The following is a 27,495-nucleotide window of genomic DNA, read 5'->3' as shown; positions in this document are numbered from 1 at the left end:
AACTCTTAGCGTGGGCATTGACTGGTCAAAACCAGTGCAGCCACCATAGACAGAGTTCTGGCCCCTTGAGGTGAGAGCCAGTGCTTTCAAGTGCTCAGAACAAAGGCTTGCACTGGGCACAAGTGTGACCTCCTCTCCCAGGCAGGATGGGCATTCCAGGGCGGAGAGCTTCAAAGGCCTTGCCGCCTTTGAAATGTGACGTAGGCCTCTCCAAATGGTTGAGAAGGCCGACCCCGAGTTCGTGGACCCACTTTTGGCGGCAGGACTGGTGGGAAAATTTGTTAAATTAGGAGTGCCCTCTTCATGCCAGTCCCACCCCTAAGGTGGACAAGCCAAAATGGACACTACTTTTTGAATTTCTCCATCTTGTGTGGAAGCAATTAGGTCAATAGTGTTAGGGCTATGCCCACTTCCCAAAGGAAGTGGTAATGAGAACGGAGTAGTCACCTTAAAGGTGAGTAGCCTCCCTGTAACACCCCTAAATTCAGTATTTTTGGGGCACCCTTGGACCCTAGAACTAAGATCCCTGCTGACCTAAGAAGAGCCAGACACCACAGAAGTCGTACCAGAAGAGAAGACTGAAGACACCAGCTGACTTGGCCCCAGCCCTACCGGCCTGTCTGCAGCCCTCGAAGAACCTGTCGCCAAAAGATGACTCTTCCTGCAGCCCAATGACCTCCAAAGCCTTGGTAGGACTGTCTGCCTTTGATAAAGACCAAGAACTCGCCTGTCCAAAACAAACAAACTCCAAAGAAGAAGACTGAAGAACCGCCAAAACGCCTATGCATCCCCCTCTGTACCTGATGCCCACGGCTTGAGTCCAAGTGCCCCACCGGTCCTGTGAAGGTTCCTCAGCACTTCTGAACAAGAGTCCACCGTGGACTGACCCCTGCCGGACTCCACAGCGACGCCTGCAGCCTCAATCTGAGGATTCCCCCTGACCACGACCTGCCCTGTAAGTGGTTTCTGATGCCAAAAGAAACCCCTGCACCCGGAGCCCTTGGCCTTGAGGAGGTGGACCATTGGTGTCCCTCTGACCCCTGGCATCTCTACTTACCTGGGCAGCTGTGGGTTGTCCTTGCCCGGCCTCCTGGCCTGAGACTGCAGCCTGTTTCTGAAACTGAGTTCCTCCAATGGATAACATTGGCCACTGATGCTGTGTTGGCACTGTGCACCCCGCCGCCCCTGTGCCCCCAAGGGTGTAAGTTTGGTACTGCCCTGTGGCTCCCCTGGTGCATTCCTCAACCCCAGGAGGCCAATCTCTGACACCACTTTTACTTACCTACCAGCAGCGCATCTTCATTCACCCCCAGTCTCCCTTGATTAACATTGGGCACCCAACTCCAAATTCGACCTCTGCACCTGCTGCCCCGGTGCAACTGGGGATGCACTCTTGGTGCTGATATGAACCTTGCCTAGTGTTGACCTAAAACCCCAAGACTGCATTCGTAAGTTGTGTACTTACCCGCAAAACCACATTCTTATTTTTCTCCCATAGGTTAACATTGAAGACTGAAATTTGCACTGTTGATTTTTGAAACTGAAAATTATTTTTAATTTAAAAACTGCTTACCTTATAACGAAGTTTATTGGTTCAAAGCAAATGTAAAAGCAAATGTTATTTTTCTAATTCGGTCTCAAATTTATTTTTTGAGAGTGTGTCTTATTTATTGCCTCTATGCATATAACAAATGCTTAACACGACACCTTGATAGGCCTAACTCCTCGCCCATGCTACCACAAATAGAGCACTAGACATATCTACTTCTGCCACTGCAAGCCTTTGGGTATCCACTGGACTGTCTGCAAAGGGTACTTCATTTTAGTACACTTTAGCCAGCTTCCTACAGTGTACATATGAGTAAACCATGGCAACACCCTTATTAATATATGGTTAGTAAGTAAAAGAATCTTTTATTTACTGTGGTAGAACTTTCTTGTAATTTTAGTTCTCTGAGATCGATTGCATTATTTTTAATTACCTTCAGTTTCTATGATGTAATCAGGATCAGAATTACTATAGGTACTTTGTCACCACATCACATACTGTGGCCCTCCTTATGACCCTGGCGGTCAAAGGACCACCAGGGTTAATGTGATGGTATTACCGCCAACAGGCTGCCACATACCGCCACATTACGAGTGTGGCGGATTGGCTGCAGCCAACCCGACACTTCTCCACTCATACCGCCATGGCGGTATGAGCCACCGGGCCAGAAATGTCAATCTCCAACCCTGATGCCCACAGTGTACCCCTGGCTTTATAGCTGGCCTCCCGCCATGGTTTCCGTGACGTTAGCAGTGCCACGAAAACCGTGGCGGTACGCCCTACCAGTGACAGCGAAGGCGGCTCCCCCAACTCCCCAACACTCACCTGATACCCCCCTCCATCCAAACACTCCCCCGAACCAACCCCCAATTCAAACACCCGCCCACCCCCTCTGATACACGCATTCACTCATTCACTGGCATAATCGCATTCACTGGCATACACGCATTTACTCATTCACTGGCATACATGCATTCACATACATATTCGTCCACACATTCTTGCACACAGACACACTGACATGCAGACATGCCCTCACTTCACTATTCTTACACGCATTCACTCACACGCATACAACCATACATACAACACAAAACACACAGACGCATTCACACACGTACTCAGACACACACACATACACAACACCGCCCATCCGTCCAACCCTCCTCCCCTGTTGGACGCCTGACTTACCTTGTCCAGCAAGGAGGTCGTCCGGCAGAGAACGGGAAGGGGCACTGCTACCGCCAGCAGCACCTTGGCAGCAGAACACCGCCAGGCCGTACTTCTGCTCAAACTACGGCTGGTGGCGTTCTACTGGTGGGCGGTGCTGGTGTTAGCAACACCAGGTCACCACCATCCGCCAGTATGAACACTGCTGGATTTCGGCCCTTATTGTGGTGGAAGTCAGGCAGTGCTCTTAATTTGGCAGACGAATGGTCGCCGTCGCGGTGGTATGTTGGAGGCCGTCACCGCGGCGATAGGCGGTTATTACAGCCAAAGTTATAATGAGGACCTGTCTCTGGGTTAAAGGTCATGTTTCTAACCCATCCGGTGAAATCGCCTGAAGGAATATGATGTCACTTCCCATGTCTCTGGCGATTTGGCACTGGACCAAATCTGAGGAAGACTGAAACGCTTTATGAACCAATGTCTGGCAGAATATCGGAACAACAAATTTCGAGAGACACAAATATCGAGTCAAAAATATTGATTACAAAAAGATTGCCTAACTATACTTATAATGGTAAGTAAAAAAATATTGGAACAAAAATATACTTTACACTCATATAGTGAAAAAAATACAAAAATATCGATTTTCATTTATATGTAGTGTAAAACTGTAAATCTTAAATATCTTAACATATAACGTTAATATAATGTAAATTAAATCATTTTTAATAAGATTTTAAAATATATCAATATATACTCATATAAACAAAGATATATATATATATACCTAAAATGAAACAGTAGTAATAAAAATTTCGATTTTTATTTATATTTTTTTATTATTGTTTTAATTTACGCCTATAAAAAGTACAAATATATAAATATATAATGAAACATAAAAAGCATTAAAACACAAGTATAAAACATTTTTAAAAATTGCCAAATTAATTAAATATAAAATATAATAAAATGTAAAAAAAAATCATGAAAATATTTAAAAAATCAAAAAAATCACATATAAACAAATAATATAAAATCAAACAAGCAAGCAAATAATGATATTCAAGTCAGAGAATAAAAGATACACTATTCCCACTCCAGTCCGTGTAACGGTAGGGAAGGCGATGGACTTCTGAAGGGTAACATTTATAATTCCCAATCCAGTCTGTGGAAAAGTAGGGAACATGTTGGACTTTTGGGAGGTAAAATGTACTATTCCAACTCCAGTCTGTACAACAGTAGGGAAAGCGTTGGAACTCGGAGGGTTAAACTTTACTATCCCGACTCCAGACCGTGCAGTAGTAGGGAAAGGATTGGACTTCGCAGGGGTTAAATTTACTCCTCCCACTTCATTTGGTGCAACAGTAGGAAAAGCGGGGGAGCTCGGAGGGGTAAAATTTACTATTCCAACTACAGTCTGTACAACAGCAAGGAAAGTGTTGGAATCCGGAGGGGTGAAATTTACTATTCTCACTCCAGTCTGAACAACAGTACGGAAAGCGTTGTTGGAATTTGGAGGGGTAAAATGTATTATTCCCACACCAGTCTCTGCAACAGTAGGAAAAGCATTGAACTTTAGAGGGGTTAAATTTACTCTTCCCACCCCAGTCTGCTCTTTGGAGATGCACAAATCATCCCTAGCACACCCAGAGGAAGATGGTAACGTGGGCCTGGGAAAATGGGTGTCATTCACTAAGAAGAGGTTGGCTATTAAGGCCCAAGTTTCCTGGAAGGCTACAACATGGTAGGATTTAATAAAATCCAACCAGTTGGGGTCCGTAATCTTGGCTTCCAGCCCAGCTATGTTCCAAGAGAGGAACCTCAGCTGATCCATCTGACAAATTTCTGATAGGCCACCCCCTTTTATATCTATCTCTACAGATCTCCCTGTCCCCTGATCAGGACCACATAGTCAATCCATGCCCTCCAAAGAACCCAAAGGCTCAAATCTGTTGGAGACAGTAAAAGGGGCAAAAATCTCCTCAACCGGACCACATGAAGACACAGATGGGCCTTGGAGGGACGTGGGTTGACACGAATTAAGCAAATCTCCAACAGGGGGAACTAAGCAGGCACAGGGATCCTGATGGCATCTATCGGGTACCGCATGAGGAGGTTGGGGGATACAAAGCACAGGGGGACCGCCCTCCATACATAACTTTCTAGGTCTATAAAAGTACCCCAAATGGTACATTTTAATGCCTACTCCCCCGGGGCCCCAGAAGAAGGCCAGGATTCTTGCCGTGGCCCATCTATTGCTGAAATTAACAACAATACAGCCCCCTACACAGTTTTGAGCCTTGGCCCACACACTCCACTCTGCAGACCATATTAATCTGAAAACTAAAACGTCAATCTATCCCTGTCTTCTTAGAATATCCAGTAAAACACTTTATTTCTAAGCTGGTGAAACCCCTCCATGGTATCTGTAGCAAGAGGAGGCACATTCACAAGGACCATCACATACAGGATGCAATCAGGCGGAAGACCAGGGAAATCAGACTTGTGGGCGGAGGCCATAGGACAACTCTCCGCTTGTGCAATAGGATGAGCCTCAGAATTTACATTGGGATGAGGGTCCCTCGCAGCGGTCGGAGCTTTAACTGGAGCAATTAATGGGCCCAATAGTTTGTTACCACCGCTAAGAGGCCTACGTGATTGCAGGGCTTCTTGTCTTGTGAGCCCAGAAACAGGGGGTGGACCAGTATTGTCAATGAGGCCCATAGATGCCACACCAGGGGGTGCTGATATGGAAACCCCTCTGTCTGGAACATTCCTCGTTGCAGGCCCAGAGACAGAGTTAACAACTGAGTGTGGGGTGTGAAAGTTAGCAGACGTGGCAGCAAAGGAGGACTAGTAATTAGTTAGGTGACCCTGTGAGTCCTTGTCCTCACAGAGGTGTCCCAACCCCCCTTTTTAACTACACCAAACAGACACCACCATTAAATTTGTTGCTCTTCACAGGTGTCTGCTTAGGTGTTTTTAGTTTTTCAGTAGATTAGCTGGATCCCGATCTTTCCAGAAACAAGTTTATTTACGCACTCCCTCCTGTTCCTTTAACAGTGAGGTTGAGTCCGCCCAGGTGGCACTGTCCTACCTGGGTGGGTCTAGGTGGTCAAATGATGAAGCATGACACTATATAGTGTGTGAGACCACCTAGTCCGTAAAAGGAAATTCCCTTCTTCCCTCCCCTCGCTGTTCCACTCGGTAATTTCCAACTGACATTCCACTGACGTTACCCTTCCAAATAGGAATACATACAACCTAGGACTACGCTAATATCCGCGACGTCCGCTTCTAGAGAACCCCGTACTTTCGTGTGTACTTTGAATTATAGGGAGCTAAGTACGGAGTGTTCCTCCATAGTTATCCCCCCTCCTCCCTCTTGCTCTCTCCATGTGTAATGATAGTTGAGCAGCTGCTAGCTGCGAGAGTCCCCCCCCCTCTAGTGAGTAACTATTGCTCCTTTGTCCAGGACCACACACCAACACTAAGGTTGTTTGTCCTCTTCCCTTTCTTTTCCCCTCTCCCCCTACTGCCTCATATCGGTGCTCTTTCTTCCCCAGTATGGCGGAAGGACTCTCCTTCAGTGATGAGGATCTGACAGCCATTCTGTCGGCCCCCTCACTTCTTGGTGATACCACCCTCTCCAAGAGTTTGTCCCAGTTGGGCGACTGGGATACACTAGTAGAACTAAAACGATCTCATGTCAAAACTATTCTCCACGGGGCCGTTCTGACTGAATACCTCCGGAGCAATACAGCACCAAACGGACTGTTGGTCACCAATGCCCCACGTATATTCCTTGAAGATCTAGAATTTAGAAAGGATTGGGCTCTGATAGCATGGAAGTGTACTAGAGATTGGCTCATCCTGATTATAAAAACAGCGACAAGGTTATCCGAGGCACTCCTAATTCAGATAAAAACGAGTGAGAATAACCTTAAATCAGGGATGAGCATTCTCTCCTTTAAAAAGAAACTAGAGGAGGTTAACAAAAATATGAACGAGCATAAGGAATATCTCACTCAGCGAAAGATTTCTAAATTCCAAAAAGATCTCGATCGGTTCTCCCACGAGAAGATATACCCTTATACCAAATCGGATTATGTAGCGAAAACTAACAACATATCCGACACCTCATCTGGTGGTAACACCAGTTCAGATAATGATAGTTCATCATCAGATAATTTGCGGCAACGTCGTGGACGACGTGGGCAACGCCGGGGAAGGTGGAATCACCCACCTATGTTACCCCCCTGCCCTCCATACCATAATCAACAATGGGGTTGGCCTTCCCAATATGGACTCCCACCTCAATACCAGGCGCCCTTTTTCCAACACCCTGCACAATGGTCTTTTCCTGAGCCACCGCAGCCTTTTTTAGACAGAGGCAACGGGAGGGGAAAAGGAAAAAGGAAAGAGGTACATTGGAGGCCAAGAGAGGACACCCCAGAGAATACTGCACAAAGGGAACCCCTCCCAGGGACAAGCAAAACACTGTAACGAGCCTGACGGATAATCAAACGGATAACATTATCAATCTGAGTAACCGGGTTCTGAGTGAAATTGAAACTAAGGCACTAAACAAGGGCTTAAACTTTGTGCCCACGCCCAAAATTGACTTATTTAAAACCCGAACAGAACTAGCGGGTTTGTTTCGAAAGATACGCTTGAAAACGTTCTTCTTGGAGAAACATTACGAGGCTTCAGACAAAAACACTGGCCTACGCCCAAAGTCCACCTTCTGCCCAACCACGGGACAGATGCCCCCCGAGGTCCTGGCTTTTGAGAAATCAGTATCCCTAAAAGTCAACGCACTTACTGGGACCACCAAAAAAACATACCAGAATATGAGTACGGCCGAGCTTTCAGCTCTGAAAGGCCTGACATCTGACCCCATGATAATCATTAAACCAGCAGACAAAGGGGGAGCAACGGTAATTTCTCCACTTAAAATGTATAGAGATGAGTGCGAACGTCTGTTGGGTAACACCCACCATTATAAACGCTTATCTCGAGACCCCACACCTGATATTCAAGATGAAATTTCCTTTTTCGTGATGAAGGGCTTAGAGAACGACTGGATTACTCGACATGAGGCAGACTTCCTGATACAGGCTAACCCTAGGATTCCCTACTTTTATATTCTCCCTAAAATGCATAAAGGGAAAATTCCCCCACCAGGGAGACCTATTGTATCCGGGATCGGATCGGTTCTAGAACCCCTGTCTCAATTTGTGGATTTCTTCCTTCAGCCATTGGTCAGAAGAATTCCTACTTACCTAAAAGACACAACGGATGTGTTGGTCTTATTAGACTCTGTGGCTTTTGACACAACTAGAGAACTGTTGATCACCCTGGATGTAGAATCCCTATACACCAACATTCCCCAGGAGGCCACTCTGCAGGTCATTAGCGACCTTTTGGAAGCCAATAGAGGAGAGTCACGTACACCGCCTGACTTCATACTTGACTTGGCACATTTGGCTCTCACAAGGAACTACTTCAAGTTTGAGGATAACTTTTTCCTGCAAATACAGGGTACATCTATGGGTAGCACTTTCGCACCTAGCCTAGCATGTCTCTATGTTGATCACTTTGAGAGACAGGTAGTCAACCACGATGACAACCCGTTTTCCCAGCAGATTAAACTCTGGAAACGATATATAGATGACATTCTATTGGTCTGGACAGGAACTAGAGATGAGGCGATGAATTTTGTAAATTGGTTAAATACAGCTAACCCTTTCCTGAACTTCACCATGACCATAGGTGACAACCAACTAGCATTTCTTGACTTATCAATCTATGAAAGCAATGGGGCTCTAGCCACAGAGGTCTATTATAAACCCACAGATCGGAATAACCTGCTCCAATTCAAAAGCTTCCACCCAAGGTCCCTGAGGGAGAATCTCCCGGTTGGTCAATTCTTACGTCTACGACGGAATTGTTCCACCCTCACAAACTACCGCAAACACGCTGAGAAATTGGTTAGTAAGCTGCAAACCAAGGATTATCCCACACATCTGGTGAAGAGAGCATACAAAAGAGCGGGGAATAATAATAGGGACCAACTACTACAACCACGCACTAGGACGTCTGACACTGAACAAATTGTGTGTGTGACTACCTTCAATCCACTATCCAATAAGATTCAGAAAATCATCAATGATGAGTGGAAAATCCTTATATCTGGTGGTTTACCCTTTCAGCAGCCACTACATGCGTTTAAAAGAGCCACAAACATACGGGACATGGTTGTCCACACAAGACCCAAAGAAGAAAAAAACAATTCCCTGACGACACTAACCACACTATGGGGCCTCCCACCACCAAGAGGACACTACCCATGTGGCAACTGCAGTGTCTGCTGTTTCACCAAAAAGTCAACCACAATAGACCTAGACCTTAAGACTCCATGGGCTCAAAGATCCCTAACCAACTGTAACAGCAAAAACGTGATATATTTGATTAGATGCCCCTGTAACCTTAAATACGTGGGAATGACATCTAGAAAGGTCGCCACGAGAATCTGTGAACATAGGAGTACGATCCGTTGTAAACGAGAGGCTACTAAATTGACTAACCACTTCCTTCTGGAAAAACATTCGGCAGATGACTTACACTGGACGGTCATTGAGCAACTATCTCCATCGTCCTCCAATATGACACAGAGATTGCTCCAGACCGAACAACGTTGGGTCTGGAGATTACACACGGACACCAATGGTCTTAATGATGAGATCCCTTGGTTCACACTCAATAAATGATTTCTCTGACTAACTTATGAGTCCTCCCTTCCGTCTGCTTCTGCTCTATCTTTTTCTTCCCCTTCCCCCCCCCCCCCCCCCCGGTTGCATTTCTTCTACAATATCCCTTCTCCCTCCTCCCTTTCTTTCGTTTCCCCCCCCTCTTTTTCTCCCCCCCCCCTCTCCTTCCTTTTCTTTATCCTTTCCCTCGTTTTTCCTCGCTTTTTCTTTTTTCCCTTTTTTTCTTAGCCCTTTGGGCTACGGGACCGCTGGGAACTACATTTCCCAGCGTCCACTGTAAACGCGAGCCTTCCGCTGGTGGCGCTCGGGCCGGAATCTTCCGGCTCGGGCCCCACCCTTGCACTCGCCCGCATTCATGCCGGCGCCCCAGCACTGCTGGGGCGCCCGCGGGTGCGGCAAAGCACATCGCGCCATCAACCTAAAGAGGCCCGCCTTTGCAATCGATCACATTCATGCCAGCGCCCCGGCTTGGCCGGTGCGCCCGCCATTACGGCAATCATATCGAGGCTAGTAACGCAAGGAGGCCCGCGGCGGTGATTAACATTAATTGAACTCCAATTTACGCGCTAACAGGGCGCACCTGGAATTTCTTACAGCCATAAATAGACCGTTCTCCCTCAGCCACTTGTCACAAGCGGTCCAAGGAGAGGACGAAGTAGGCGCACGGCGAGCGTCCCTTTTGATGTAGTGAGTGGCATACCGGATCACAGGCAACACAGATAAGCCCTTATTGCTTTTAATCTTACTTTTTTTGTCTATAGTCACTTCGGTTTCTCTTAACCAGTATTTTTCTACCAGCAATAGTGGGTTCTTACTGGGAACTTGTTTTTTCCCCCCTATTGCTCCCTCTGTATCTATTCTGCCTACTTCTGTTCTTCTCCTCACTTCGTCTTTATGTTCATCTCTATCCCTTAGTGTGTGACTATAAGGGGACACTCCCCCTCCTGGATACCAGAGGCTAGCTGCCTCTAAGAAAAGGGTAAGAACTATAATTCCCTGCAGTGATAGGACTGTCCACTTGTGTAGATATACCCACTCAGTCACTCCACGCATGTATTTTACCTTTTTTGAACATATGTGTTTCGTGCATGAATGCATCCCCTTGACACGTGTGTAGTTGGTTGGTTTTGCAGTGCTGTGTGCCACCAGAGTGCTAATTAATTGCTTTTCTCCCCATAGGCCGCCTCAAGGTAATTCCTTGGGTAATGTAGATCATTCTTTTTTCATTTTCTCACTCTTTGATTTCCCCATAGAGTATTTTCCTCCAACGTGAGACGTAGGGATCCTAGGCCCTGACGAATGCCCCGAGACCTTCATTGGCTCACTTTTGAGGGCAGAAACATGTTGGCTAGTAATTAGTTAGGTGACCCTGTGAGTCCTTGTCCTCACAGAGGTGTCCCAACCCCCCTTTTTAACTACACCAAACAGACACCACCATTAAATTTGTTGCTCTTCACAGGTGTCTGCTTAGGTGTTTTTAGTTTTTCAGTAGATTAGCTGGATTCCGATCTTTCCAGAAACAAGTTTATTTACGCACTCCCTCCTGTTCCTTTAACAGTGAGGTTGAGTCCGCCCAGGTGGCACTGTCCTACCTGGGTGGGTCTAGGTGGTCAAATGATGAAGCATGACACTATATAGTGTGTGAGACCACCTAGTCCGTAAAAGGAAATTCCCTTCTTCCCTCCCCTCGCTGTTCCACTCGGTAATTTCCAACTGACATTCCACTGACGTTACCCTTCCAAATAGGAATACATACAACCTAGGACTACGCTAATATCCGCGACGTCCGCTTCTAGAGAACCCCGTACTTTCGTGTGTACTTTGAATTATAGGGAGCTAAGTACGGAGTGTTCCTCCATAGTTATCCCCCCTCCTCCCTCTTGCTCTCTCCATGTGTAATGATAGCAAAGGAGGACTCCCTAGCCTTGAACTTGTTCAAGAGCTCATTATTGATGTTTATAAGGTCCAACAGCCTAGTATTCTGTGAGAACACCACATCCTTTACAAGCTTTAGTTCAGAATTTAAATGCATGACAAGGCTTTTTAGTCCAAGTAAACCATCGGGATAAGCAGTGTCAGCTTCCAAATCCACTTCCTGTCAACTGGTAAAGCTGCATAAGATGATGGATGCGGGGACATGGGAAGAAGAAGAAAGAGGAATAACCTGGGGAGCCTGATCGGACAGACCCCCAGCTGGCGAGATACCCAAAATAGAGGTAGTAGAATCACTGCATCTACTCATGTGTCCTGACACCGATGCTGAAATCAACTCAGGACCAGGTGGAGCAATGTCACAGGAGCCACCTCCCTGGGCGACGACCTCCTCTTTATAAAGCCAGGTAATCTTGGTTTTCACTCCCCTGGGAGCAGGCTCCACGCGGATCGATTGCTCCATGTAGATCGATCGCCCACTACTAATCTTGCCCTCAACTTCAACATTAAGGTTGTCAATTACCTAGAGGGCATAGTTCTCAGCTGCATGATGTCTTGCAGATTTAGGCCCCTTCCCTGCACCCTGAGAGTTATCAGCTGCTTTATGCTTACCCATGGCTGGATGGATGAGGGTGGCAAGGAAAAGGCAAAATAAAATAGTCAGTCAATCTGTCAATATAGTACAGGCAATTCCTCTAGGACAGGAGAAACATCTAGCAAAACGAGGCTTACCAGGTATTAAAGACAGACTAACATCAGGGGCCAGAGCTAGGGAAAGTCGACCTGCCCTGCCTCTTCCTAGCACTCACTGGTGCAGGATGGGCCTGCCCTTGGCCTGGGTGCGCACCAACTACAGCCAACAGGCAGCTCCTGCCACTGTGAAATCTGAGGCCCATAATCCAGGACCAGGTAGAGTATCCTGCGCTGTGGGAGGTGGCATCTGATTTATGTGCCTGATGGCGCACACCAACTACAGGCAACAGGCGGCTCTTGATGCTGTGAAATCTGGGGCCCGTAGTCCAGGTAGAGTATCCCATGCTGCGGGAAGGTGGCATCTGATTTATGCACCAGATGGTGTGCACCAACTGCAGGGAACGGGCGGCTTAACTTAAAAAATATAATCCTTACACCATTTACCTAATTGTTAATCAATAAAATAATAATAAATTGATAGTTAATTATTAAATAATTACTACTTAATTAACTTCCTACCATATACCTCTACAAACTTAGCAACCCACACTTAATACATAACTGAAAATAACTACACAATTTACTTAATTAATAATCCAATAAATACATATTAATAAATTAATAATTAATCATAAATTAATTATACCTAATTAACTTCACACTCTGTACTCCCACAATCCCCACAACCTGCTACAACACTAAAAATCAATATTAGCAATTGAATTAATAAGTATAAATCACTTAAAATGACAAATTATATTTGAAAATACTGTCATCAAATATACAAACAATAACATAAAATTCATACAGTATCTAAAACACATAAAGATCATTAAAAACGATATTTTTAACAACTACATTATTAACACAGATATTTTTTTAAACGATATTACTTACCTAACTTACCTCTTGTCAATGATATTTCTGCATCACTATCATTTTGTGTCACAATATTTTTTTCCTATATTTCTATATCTCAATATTTAAAACTTAATATTTTTTCCAAACACCTTATGAACTGTACTCATAACTAGACAGTACTAGCAAGAGAAAAATGTTTCGTTTTTGTGACAATACATGTAAACAAAGTTAAGTGTATTTATCATCTTGTCAGGCATGAGGTTTGTCTCAAAGCCAGAGGCTTAAAACTAGCATCATGAGGCAAGGCTGCAGAACTGAAATGTAAGGCACTATAGCAAGGAAGATGTGATTCTTGTGGTCTCTGAGAAGACATTGGAAAATGTTTGCTGCTAAAATGAGGGTGTCTTCACCCGTACACAGAGATAACCCAATACTCTGGTTATGAACTACAATACCTCTTGCATCAGCAGCAGAGATTTAGCTCTGTTCTGGATATTAGGCAAAAAAGAGAAAGATGCCTCTCACACTGCTGTTATAAACAATCACTGCTTTGTTCTAGTGTTCAGTCAAGACAAAGATTACAAGGTGAAACTTGCAAGAGTCAAGAACATTTAGAACTAAAGACTAAGGGTCTCATTACGACATTGGCGGTCCCACCACAGGACTGCCAATGCTGGGGGGAAGATGCCACCGTCATGCAGACAGCATCCCCTCCAGTTGTATTTCAATGTTCCGGCCGGACTGACCAGTGGGAACATTGTATTACATTGTTCCTGCCGGTCAGCCCGGTGGGAACAGTGCTGCAATATTGGTCTCAACTCCTTTAAGGGAGCAGAGGCCAAAATGACAGCACTACGGCACCCTTTGAATGCGCATTGTCTGCAAAGCAGACAGTGTGCATTCCGATGGTGTTGGGCATGGGGGGGACAGCAGGGCACCACCTGTGGCCCGGGCACTGGCTTTCCGCCTGCCTTTCAATGGTGGGGTAACCACCATGAAAGGGTTTGCGGAGAGCTGAGTTGTAATCAGCATGGCAGCAATGAGTTCAGCGCTACTGTGGCTGAGCAAAACTCAGACCCATTGGGAACCACATTTCTGGAGGTGACGGCAGTCCCCTGGCAGTCCACCTGCCAGGGTTTTATTGTGTCAGTCGGACCACCTGGAGTGCGGCAGTCCAACTGTCACTGGCAGCTGGCGGCCCTCGGACCACCAGACTCATAATCAGGCCTTAAGAGCGTTTCATAGCTTTGTGAGGCAATCTACTACCTCAACACGTGGAGAAACTAAATGTTTCATTCTCAAATTAAACATGGTTAATTATAAAAGGATGTTGCTAAAATGATATCATTAGTTCTTCCTTCTAAAGTTTCATGGAACAGAATTAATCAAAACAAAACAAATATTGCCTTGAACGCTTGTATCCTTCCAGTAGAAACTGACGTGCATAGGAAAGGTGTCAATGAAGAGCGCAATGTGCTTTATTTTGTTAAGAATGGCAGAACACAGATTAATTTCCAACCTTGACATTCAGTCAGAGCATTAGACACATGGAAATAAAGCATTTCACGTGAAAATGAAACATTATAAAAAAAAGCTTTGTATTTCCTGTGGAAAAAATAACTTTCTGAAAATAAACACATTTCATTTTTGCCTTTCAAGGCCATGAAATCCAGGAAGTTAGACTCACAATGAGAACAGGGAAATAGATGTTCTAAATCCATCTTAATTTTGATAAAATCTGCAGGTGAGAGCACTCTTTTCAATGTCAGTTTAGGTCAAATTGCCCCTTTAATGAAACTTTTCTAAATCTTGTCCTCAATGTACCATGCCTGTTGCTATACAAAACTCTTCCTGTATCAGTCCCTGGGCCAGTGTGTCCATACATGAACCATGGCTGCTAAGCCTAAAAGATTTCAACAACAAGGTGATCGATGGAATGCGTAAATTAATTGCAGCCATTGGCGATCACTTGGGTAATCCATTGTTTTTCGCCCACCATGCCACCTAAATTTTGGCCCAGCCATAAGCAAATCAAAGCCGACTCTGCTTCTCATGGGAATAGTCAAGCCTGAACTGCCAAGCAACCTGCTCCATGAACCAGAATCAAGCAAACTAGGACAGGTTTCACCCTGCTAGGGGCTCATCAGCTAGATATAGCTTGATTTCAGTGTCACAGTAAGCAAGGATCCACATCTGGACATACCCACTGCACTTAGCGTGTCAAAGACAACAAGCTGATAGATGGAATGCTTGAATTAATCTCAGCCACTGGTAATCACTTGGGGCCACCTTCCATTTCAACAGTCTACTGGGATGTGGCCGGAGTAATTATCAGTGGCTGAGGTTAACTCAAGCATTTCAGCCACCACTTTTGTATACTTTAATATGTTACCCTGAGTGGGACGAGTATGCCAGACATGGGTCCCATGCCCACTGTATCCTAAAAACAAGCTATACCTGGCTGATGAGCCCATAATAAGAGTAAAACCAGTCCTGGGTTTCTTGTGTTCCAATTCAGGGAGGACGTGGGTTGGCAGTGCCAGCTGGAATGTTCCCATTGAAGTAGGGTTAAGAACAATTTGCATATAGCTATGTACAAACGGAGGTGGGATTGTGTGCAAAATAAAAATGACTTGTGATCCAGCCCCAAGTAATTATCAGTGGCTGAGATTAATTCAAGCATTCCATCCATCACTTTTGTATACTTTAGGATGTTGTCCTAAGTGTGCCAGGTGTGCCCAGACGTGAACCTCTCTGCACACTGTGCATTGGAAACAAGCTATATACTTCTGATGAGCCCATAACATGGGAAAAAACTGTCCTGGGTTGCTTGTGTTCTACTCAGGGAGGACACGTCTTGTCCATTCTTCTTTGAGCCTATGGTCTAATAAATCTCAGCTTCTATCAAAAACAATACTTCATTTCTTTGCTATTCATTCCTATATAGCTGCCTTCCATAGGATTAGACTGTTCCCATTGGAGCAAGGTGAAGACTGATTTGCATATAGCTTTGTCCTCACTGTAGTGGCATTGTGTGCAAAATAACAGTGGGTTGGGATGTGGCCCGAGTAATTACCAGTGGCTGAGATTAATTCAAACATTACATCCATCAATTTTTGTACACTTTAGTATGCCTCAAGGTTTTTCACCAAAGAAGCTCTATGCCCATAATAAAGTAAATTGATACGTGTGATTTATACCTAACTTTTCTTCTCCTCACAGGTTTACTGACGCCCAGAAATCGCCTCCTCAAATTGTGTTATTGTGCCACCCACTCCCTGGAAATCACACTACTTTCTGATAAACTGACACACTGATCACAGCAAACATAACATTCAAGAAATATGTTTTCGTCCCCATGTCCCAAATTTGTACCCCTTTCCTTAATTTCTACCCACACAATGAAAACAAAAATCAACCTTGGCAAAAATGCTGAAACCAGCTCCATGCTGCTGGTAGCTTTAACTAGAATGTGGACATAGAGGCAGGTTGTTATACAGCAGCAGTTCCTGCTCAGAAATCAGCCCCTATCCTCCAGCTCACTGGGGGAAATGAGAGAAGCAGAAAGGCCAGCCCGGCTCTGTTGGTAGAATCCTGTCAGCTCCTTGCTGACCTTTTGGACTGGACTGTCAGTGACCGCAGGTGTCTGTGCTTCTCTGCACCCTGAGTGGTTATCCTTGTGCTCAAATCATTTCTGATTTTGCATGCATCGACAAATAGGAGAAGACCAGTACAATCAAATGGAAATATAATTCAGTAACCAGTATATGTGAAACACTTATAAGGGTTTTGTGCCAGATTTATTTGTCGTAGATTCCGATAAATCAACGTAAGGTTACAATGTTAGTTACACTAAATGCAGGCGACATGTGTTTAGTTTCAAAAGGTTTTTCTCAAAACATTGGAGTAATGTCCAAGTTTGGATTTGTATTTAATGATGAAGTAACTTCACTGTCTTGAAAACAGATATATAGAGCAAATGGTTCACAGTAGGGGTAAATTGATTGGGTGTGTCTGTACCGGCCTGTCAGAAAATGCTGAGAGTCAAAGTACATTGTAGCTCAGATAAACATAGGATATATTCACATCTACCTGGTCTATGGTAAGCTGATAAAGAGCAGGTCGGTGGCATCACCCAATCTTTATCCATTCTTCTTTGAGCCTATGGTCTCATAAATCTCGGCTTCCATCAAAAACAACCATTTTTTATTTGCTATTCATTCCTACCTAGCTGCCTTCCATAGCAGCCCTAGCTCCGAATAAGCGTGTTGTGTACTTTTGCTTTTTAGACCCTGTGGATAAACTTCATGCAGCCATTTCTTTCTCCTTTAAAACTCTTGCACCGCCTTGTCGTGCATATAGGACACATACTTGTGTCCCCAGCCATGCAGCTTCAAGCATGTGCCCCACCCCCTCTCTCGTCTGCAAGTGACTCCCAGGCTGTACATACATCCTCCCGGGCCACGCCCTGGGTCTGCTTCCAACCATCTGTTGAAGTCAGGATGTTCACAACCAGACTATGGCTGAGGCAAAACCAGTCTCAAGGGATCAGCCTACTCTAAAACATTGCCTTTGCTACAACTGTACTTACCATAGTAATGAAGAATTATCATAACACTGAAACCAATTATATTCAAACAATATTCAAGTTTTCAGCACCATGTTAAATGGTAGCTACGAGATACAGATTGTATATTCCTTACTGCTTTAGAGAAAACCAGAAATTCAGGGTTTGACCTCAGGCTTATTCAGAAAAACTCTGGCCTAAGAGCGCCTTTCAGTTGCATAGTCATCAGAGTTCACAGTGTGAGAAGACTGTCATTGTCCTCTGCGGTAAATGCATTAACTGCTTCACAATCGGTTCTATCATGGTACAAAGACCGAAGACTTCATGCCCAACCAAAGTCCGGACCCAGGTGTGTCAACACAAATATCATGATCTTTAAAGGCCACACAAGTGAATGTGACTAAAGTGCACAAGAAGGCAGGCTCGGCCCGTCCTTTAGGGGGGGAGGTGCCACCCCCCTCACCTTTTGCCCCTCATGAAGAGTGGCTGTCAGGCTGAGCAAACATCAGCCTGACAGACACTCTTCATGTTCAGCTCAGGCAGCCAGGAGCTAGACATGCGCGATTTGCGCAGACTCCTGGCTGCCTGAGCTGAACTTTGCTGGGCTGAAGAGGTCACAGCTCCTGTGGGCGTGACCTCCTCGGCTCAGCAAAGGTGTCTCGAGGCCCTCCCCCTCGGTGACGAGGGGAAGCGTCACCCATTGACTTCGACCTGGGCGCTTTAGGTTTATGCCCTGGAGCACCCAGGGCGAGTGTCGATCAATGACACCACTTCACAGAGTGGGGAGGGATCAGCAGTCTCAATTACCCCATCCCACTCTGTGACGAAGTTGGGACTGCTGCCTTCCCTCATTGGCTGACCTAAGGTCAGCTAGTGAGGGAAGGCAGCAGTCCCAACCCTCCTGGGAACTCTGAGGCTGAAGGTAAGTGTATGTGTGTGTGTGTGATCTTTTTAAATTAATGTTTGGTGCTTGCGTACATGTTTGAATGTTGATGAGTGTTGTTAATGGATGTGCGTGCGTGCGTTCATGTGTGAAAGAACTCAGTGTGAGTGTGCTTCCCGGCCGCCCATTCCCTCCTAAAACTGCCGGCCGCCACTGCAAGAAGGGAGGTTTTTGAAGCATTTCCAGACTGTTCTTCTCCATGACCTGCTGCTTTAAAAAACATACATCGACACTTGTGGGTTTATTTGTGTTTGGAATAATTTACAAATGTTTGTGACTTAGAATTTGGAATTCAGTCTTTTGAAGCTGCAGCAGTTGAAGCTCCCCAGCAGTACTCAAACACACAAGTCTTTCTCCATATGTAAATGTACAGGGTGTACAATTACACATGTAAATAATTTGCAAATGTGCTGTGACACATGGTGACATTCTCTAATTTATTTCTTCAAGCGTAAAATAATTTTTCCCTTGGACAAAACCACTCCCCTACACCACACCAATGCTGATAATGTTTCCTCTCCATTTCCACACTTGATTCATGTTTAATCCTGCTCTTGACAAGAGTAAATCTTTAATCATATGCCAGGTGAGAACGTGCCTTGTCAATGTTTGTGAATAGGGTCGAACTGTCCTGTAGGAGAATCTGGCAGCACCTCAGGGACCAGTCTGTGAAGTCAGGGTGTAGGCCATTTTTAGGTCTCCTCAATAAACAAAGAGGGACTCTGAAAGCTGGAGATTTGGAAACTGGTCCTGTGTTTAATACTCCCATTTAAATCACAAAAACAAAGAATACACAGTTCCAATACAAAAAAAAGAAGTGCGGTCCCTGCAGAATCCCAGGGGCAGGAAAAAGAAATCCCTGAGTTCCAGATATACTGGAACAAGAGCCCTCACTCACCAATAGGTGACATGCTTCATCATTGGGCTATGCTTGGGATGCATTGGGATTGGTATGGAAGGAAGATGCTGTTAAAAATGGCTAGAGGTAAAAATGATAATTTATTTAGTATTGAACCTCTGTCACGATTAAAATCAAAAAAATGCAGCCAACCCACCACTTCTCCACTAATACCGCCATGGCGGTATGAGCCGCGAGGCGGAAATGTCACTCTCCAACCCTGATGCCCACAGAGTACCGCCAGCTTTATGAGCCGGCCTACCGCCATTGTTTCTGTGGCATTAGCAACGCCATGAAAACCATGTCATTAGGCCCTACCGGTGACAGGGAATTCCTTCCCTGTCACTGGTAGGCAGCCCACCCACCCCCCCCCAATTCATCCCCCTCCCACCCCCTCCGATACACGCATTCACTAATTCACTGGCATATACGCATTCACTCATTCACTGGCATTCACATATTCATATATTCATATACGCATTCGTCCAGAAATACTCACACAAATTCTTACACACAGACACACTGCCATGCAGACATGCACTCACTTCACCATTCTTACACGCATTTACTCACACGCATACAACCACGCATTCAACACACAGAGACGCATTCACACACACACTCAGACACACACACAGAACACTCGTCACCCTCCCATCACCCTCCCCTGTCAGACGCCCGACTTACATTGTCCGCCGAGGAGGTCATCCGGCAGGGAACGGGAAGGGGCACTGCTACCGCCAGCAGAACACCGCCAGGCCATACTTCTGCTCAAAATACAGCTGGCAGCATTCTACTGGCGGGGCGGTCCTGGAGTTAGCAGCGCCAGGTCACCACCGTCCGCCTGTATGAACACTGCCAGATTTCCGCCCTTATTGTGGTGGAAGTTAGGCAGTGCTCATAATCTGGCGGACGGATGGTTGCCGCCGCAGTGGTATGTTGGAGGCCATCACCGCGGTGGTAGGCGGTTACTACAGCCAAAATTATAATGAGGATCTGTCTCTGGGTTAAAGGTCATGTGTCTATCCCATCCGGTGACATCGCCTGAAGGAGTATGATGCCACTTCTGTTGTCTCTGGCAATTTGGCACTGGACCAATCTGAGAAAGATTGAAAAGCTTTATGAACCAATGTCTGGCAGAATATCGGAACAACAAATATCGAGAGACACAAATATCGAGTCAAAAATATTCCGCAAATATTGCATACCTATACTTATAATGGTAAGTGAAAAAATATTGGAACAAAAATATCATTTACACTCATATAGTTAAAAAAAATATATATATATATTGATTTTCATGTATATATAGTATATAAAACTGTAAATCTTAAATATTTTAACATATATCGTTAGTATAATGTAAATTAAATAAATTGGAATAAGATTTAAAAATATATAAATATATACTCATATAAACATATATATATATGTTTATATATATATATATATATACATACAATGTAACAGTAGTAATACAAATATATATTTTTATTTATAATAATTTGTTTAATTATTGTTTTAATTTACTACTAAAAAAAGCACAAATATATAAATATATAACATAAAAAGCATTAAAGCACAAGTATAGAGCATTACAATAAATTGCCAAATTAATTAAATATAAAATATAATAAAATGTAAACAAAATATTTAATAACAATATTACAAAAACAAAAAATAACATATATAAACAAATAATATAGAATCAAACAAGCAAGCAAATAATGATATTTAAGTCAGAGAATAGGAGATACACTATTCCCATTCCAGTGCAACGGTAAGGAAAGCGATGGGCTTGGGAGGGGTAAAATTTATAATTCCAAATCCAGTCTGTCCAACAGTAGGAAAAGTGTTGGACTTCTGGATGGTAAAATGTACTGTTCCAACTCAAGTCTGTACAACAGTAGGGAAAGCATTGGAACTCGGAGGGATGAAATGTACTATCCCCACTCCAGTCTGTGCAGTATCAGGGAAAGGGTTGGACTTCGCAGGGGTTAAATTTCCTACTCCCACTTCATTCGGTGCAACAGTAGGAAAAGCGGGGGGAGCTCAGAGGGGTAAAATATTACTATTCTCACTCCAGTCTGAACAACAGTACGGAAAGTGTTGTTGGAATTTGGAGTGGTAAAATGTACTATTCTCACACCAGTCTCTGCAACAGTAGGAAAAGCATTGAACTTTAGAGGGGTTAAAATTAATCTTACCACTCCAGTCTGCTCTTAAGAGATGTACAACTCATCCCTAGCACGCCCAGAGGAAGATGGTAACATGGGCCTGGAAAAATTGGTGTAATTCACTGAAAAGGGGTTCGCTATTAAGGCCCAAGTTTCCTGGAAGGCTACAACATTGTAGGATTTAATCAAATCCAACAAGTTGGGGTCCCTAATCTTGGCTTCCAGCCAGCTATGTTCCAAGAGGGGAACCTCAACTGATCCGTCTGACAAATTTCTGATAGGCCACCGCCCTTTATATCTATCTCTACAGATCTCCCTGTCCCCTGATCAGGACCTCGTAGTCAAACTATGCCCTCCAGAGAACCAAAGGCTCAAATCTGTTGGAGACAGTAAAAGGGGCAAAAATCTGTCCAACCAGACCACATGAAGACACAGATGGGCCATGAAGTGACGTGGGTTGATACAAATTAAGCAAATCTACAACAGGGGGAACTAAGCAGGCACAGGGATCCTGATGGCATCTATCGGGTACAGCATGAGGAGGCTGGGGGATACCAAGCACAGGGGGAGAACCCTTCATACATATTAATGCCCGATACCCCAGGGCCCCGAAAGAAGGCCAGGATTCTTGACGCAGCCCATCTATCGCTAAAATTAAGAACAAATACAGCCCCTCCTACACAGTTTTGAGCCTTGTTCTACCCACTCCACTCTGCAGACCATATTCATCTGAAAACTAAAATGTCAATTTACCCCTGTCTTCTTAGAATATCCAGTGAAACACATTGGGGGTCATTCTGACCTCGGTGGTAAAAGGCGCATAGCCGCCGGACAGAAGGCCGCCACAACACTGCCGCGGTAAACCGCCACGGTCATTCTGACCCTCAAGAGGCAAACCGTCAAAAACCCGACATCAACAAAAGTCCGCCACACCAACGGCCAGCGTTAAACTGGCGAAGACCAAACCTCCACCGTCACGCCAACAGAAAAACGCCCATGCCATTACGACATACGAATCCACGCGGCGGTCTTTCAACCGTGGTATTCCATTGGCGGTACACACCGCCGCGCTCAAAATACACATACAGCTCCAAAACACAGCCACATTGGACAATTTGAAATACACACACCTGAGACACATACACACAACACTCCCACACACCCAATTAACTATAAAACACACACCCACATCACCCACAAACCCCTACGACCACAAATCAGAGAAGAAGCCCAGAGAGAGACAGCACAGAATAGAGAACACCATCACACAGAGGCACACTACACCATCACCCACACAACAACCACGCACAAAACACCACACACCACTACACTCACCACACTCATCCCCGCAAACACCACCCCACACCTCATCCACACCACCCCATGGCACCCCAAAGACACCCCAGGTTCTCAGACGCAGAACTCATGGTCATGGTGTAGGAAATAGTTCGGGTAGAGCCCCAGCTTTTCGGGACACAGGTGCAGCACACCACCATTGCCAGGAAGATGGAGCTATGGCAAAGAATAGTGGACAGGGTCAACGCTGTGGGACAGCATCCACGAAATCGGGACGACATCAGGAAGCGGTGGAACGACCTACGGGGGAAGGTGCGTTCCATGGTATCCAGGCACAACATCGCGGTGCAGCGGACTGGCGGCGGACCCCCACCTCAACCCTCAGAATTTACAACATGGGAGGAACAGGTCTTGAACATCCTGCATCCTGAGGGCCTCGCAGGAGTAGGCGGAGGAATGGACTCTGGTAAGTCTCATCTCCACTACTTCATCCCCCCCACCCCACCAGCATGCCAACTCATACCGCCACCCTCCCCCCCACCACCATCACACATCCTCGTTGCTAATGTCTCACCATCACAACCCACCCATCCCAACACCAAACCCTGCATGCCACCACAAACCATCGACAGCCATCACCTAAGCATGACCACTGCACATACACATCTCCCCCACAAACCGCCGTCACAACAGCCCCCACAAAGGAATGCCAGCACTGGGGTACATGGGCACCCACCCAGTGCACGCTATGGCACACACAGAAGCAATAACCATACTCTTATACCCCTGCAGGACCCGAACGCCACCACACCGCCCAGGAGGGTCCAGAAATGTCCATCCCACCCCCAGAAGAGGCCTCCAGTGATGACAGCAGCTCTGTCTCCCTGGACCCAGATGACCAGCCCAGCCCATCGGGGACCTCGGGACAGTCGGTTCCCCTCAGACAGCCACAGGCTACAGCAGACCTACCCCCCTCTGGGAACATCAGCACAGCACCCACCCAGCGGGCCCATGCCTCTGTCTCCAGGACACGTCAATCAGCGGTGTGTCCACCACTACAGGGCACCCAGGTGAACCCACCAACCCAACAACAACAGGGACCTGGGGGCAGTGGTAATGGGCACACGGTCTAGGGGACAGAGGCCCAGGGAAACAGGGGAACTGGGAGGGCTGCTGTGCGACAGGGGTGGGGACAGGCCCAGGGAACCCACTCTCCACGGGGCCCTCACCTCCATCATGGGAGCATACCACCACTCCCAGGAGACGATGGCGACGGTCCTGGCCAGGTTCCAGGAGATCCAGGTAATGCAGGAGGAACAGTTTATGGGGTTCAGGGAAGAACTGAGAAACATTAGTTCCGCAATGGGCACCATCGTTGTGGCTCTCAACCAGATTGTCACCACATTGCGGGACCATCTGGCACCACAAAGGGCCCCTGTCACTAGCATGGACCAGGAACAGCCTACCACCTCCACCGGCGCTAGTGGACCGGAGGCCCTGACACAGCAACAACCTGCCACCAGAACCCCACCTCCTGCAGAAGAAGAACCACCCCGCAAGCGGTGCCTGAGATCTAGGAAGAAGACAGAGTAGGATGCCAAGACCCCCGCCAGGAAAGGATACCCCCTGATGTCATCCCACTGTCCCACATTGTCACCCTGTCCAACCTTAAACTGCCCCTGCTCCACCTTCCACAGGCATATGGACAATGCACCTGTGAGACTGAGAATCTGGACTCTGCCATGGACATTCCTCCACCATCACCCATCACCGATTTTCAACCATGTCCCAAAATTGAGCACTTTAATAAACACACTTATTGCACACAAATAATCTGGAGTCTGCCTGTTTTTTTGAAAATATGTATTAGACATAAACGTGCAAAAATGACCAGTTACATTGTGATGACAACATACCACTGTCACACAGCTATAGTCCATGGGCAAACAAAGCAGAGGTCACGCAGTGGGGCCCACATCTCTGAAATTGGAAGGGAAAATCACAACTCTGTTAGCATCCACTGGGTGAAAAGGACAGACAGTAGAGAGGCAGGAGACTGTAAGTAAATGTAAAATGCCGGTGTTGATTCTTACCTGTGTGTTATTGAAAATACTGCTGTATCACTGTGTCCCTGTTGTCTGTGTCGTCCTCTTCGTCTTCCTCCTCTTCACTCTCCGCAGGCTCCACAGCTGCTACAACACCACCATCTGGACCATCCTCCTGCAGAAAAGGCACCTGGCGTCACAATGCCAGGTTGTGAAGCATACAGCAGGCCACGATGATCTGGCACACCTTCTTTGGTGAGTACATTAGGGATCCACCTGTCATATGCAGGCACCTAAACCTGGCCTTCAGGAGGCCGAAGGTTCTTTCTATAATCCTCCTAGTTCGCCCATGGGCCTCATTGTAGCGTTCCTCTGCCCTTGTCCTGGGATTCCTCACTGGGGTCAGTAACCACGACAGGTTGGGGTAACCTGAGTCACCAATTAGCCACACACGGTGTCTCCGTAGTTGTTCCATCACATAAGGGATGCTGCTATTTCGCATGATGTACGTGTCATGCACTGACCCAGGGAACTTGGCATTTACATGGGAGATGTACTGGTCAGCCAAACAGACCACCTGGACATTCATGGAATGATAACTTTTTCTGTTCCTGTACACCTGTTCACTTTCACTTGGGGGTACCAAAGCCACATGTGTCCCATCAATGGCACCAATGATGTTGGGAATATGTCCAAGGGCATAGAAATCACCCTTCACTGTAGGCAAATCCCCCACATCAGGGAAAACGATGTATCTCTGCATGTGTTTGAGCAGGGCAGACAACACTCTGGACAACACCTTGGAAAACATAGGCTGAGACATCCCTGATGAAATGGCCACTGTTGTTTGAAATGACCCACTTGCTAAGAAATGGAGTACTGACAGCACCTGCACTAGAGGGGGATCCCTGTGGGTTGGCGGATGGGTGACATCAGGTCTGCCTCCAGCTGGGCACACAGTTCATGTATAGTGGCTCGGTCAAGCCTGTATGTCAGAATGACATGTCGTTCCTCCATTGTCGACAGGTCCACCAGCGGTCTGTACACAGGAACATTCCTCCATCTCCTCGCAAGTCCCAGCGGACGGTGCCTAGGAAGGACAACAGCGAGCACAGAGTCAATCAACCCACAGGTAAGTTCCCACAGCTTGCACAGTACACGATTCTATATGCATTGAATGGCTTGTATGAGTGTCGAAGCAAGGCCTAGGCATGTGTGACGCAGTAGAAATTAAGCCATGTGGGCCCTTGAAATGGCGGCTGCCTGACCTGTGAAGTGCGACAATGGGATGTGAGGTCAATGCGCTGGCGTGGCACACCGTAGCGGTAGGCGGTCGAAGACCGCGGCGCTAAGCCGCATTGGTTAACATTGAACCCTATGCGTTTCAGGAGCCAATGACGAAGTGCGCCGGCGGTCGCGGTACGCACCGCCGCAGACGTGACCGCCATTTTCTATCTGCTTAATCACTCGAGACCTGATCATCCACAGGAGAGGACCTATACTGCAAGTGCTGCTGTGACCTCGGTCTGGAAGATACAATGGCTGCTGCGACTGGGGAAAGGGCCCCTGCCTTCACTTCTGAAGAATTGGAGAAACTCGTGGATGGGGTCCTCCCCCAGTATGCGCTACTCTACGGTCCTCCAGACCAACAGGTAAGTACACTGGGAGCATGCTTTGGGGGCAATGCCTGTGTTGAGTCGGGTGGATGAAAGATGGTGGGGAGGGGAGCGATTGAGGCATGCATCAAACGACGGATGAGAGCATGTGCCACATGGCAAGGGTGGGGATGGGGGGCCACTCACATCGAGCATGCAGAAGGTGATGATTATTCTTCTCTCCCTGTACAGGTCACGTCGGTCAGCGCCCACCAGAAAATCGACATTTGGCGTGCCATCGCCAAGGACGTCCGGACCCTGGGGGTCCACAACAGACGGGGCACCCACTGCCGCAAGAGGTGGGAGGACATCCGCCGCGGGAGCAGGAAGACCGCGGAGGCTCTGCTGGGGATGGCCTCCCAACGTAGGAGGGGTGCCAGTCGTCAATTGACCCCCCTGATGTCCCGGATCCTGCCGGTGGCCTACCCCGATTTGGATGGGCGCGTGAGGACATCACAGCAGACACAAGGGGGTGAGTACAAACACATTCTGCTGACTTTGCGCGCAGTGGAGGCGCCTGGGTGGGGGAGGAGGGCTGTGGGTATCCCTAGGCCAGGGCGATTTCTGTAGGCTAGGCCCCTCCGTAAGGCATGGCCCTGTGCCCCCGCCCCCCACTTCTGTAGGGTGCCAAGTACAGCTATCCATGGCCCTGTGTCACCTATGTGTGCAGTAGTCGTCCATAGGCTTGTAGGCCAAGTCCCAATGATTGAGTAGTGTACCCCAAGTGCGCGGCGTAGTGCAGGGGGCTTCCGTGTCTGTCCTCTCCGCCAACTGTGTTGCCAATGGATGCACTCAACATGTCTTCATTTCCCCCCCCCTTTTTTGCTGCTCTTCCTGTTCATGTGTGCATTAGCATCATCAGGCGGAGGAGAAGTGGCATTGGAGCACGAGGGAGCTGCATCTCACATGGCCCTGGAGGGCCATGCAACCGACTCG

The sequence above is a fragment of the Pleurodeles waltl genome, chromosome 1_1 (genome assembly GCF_031143425.1).
Source record: "Pleurodeles waltl isolate 20211129_DDA chromosome 1_1, aPleWal1.hap1.20221129, whole genome shotgun sequence".
Taxonomy (NCBI): domain Eukaryota; kingdom Metazoa; phylum Chordata; class Amphibia; order Caudata; family Salamandridae; genus Pleurodeles; species Pleurodeles waltl.
This window is presented reverse-complemented; position numbering follows the sequence as displayed.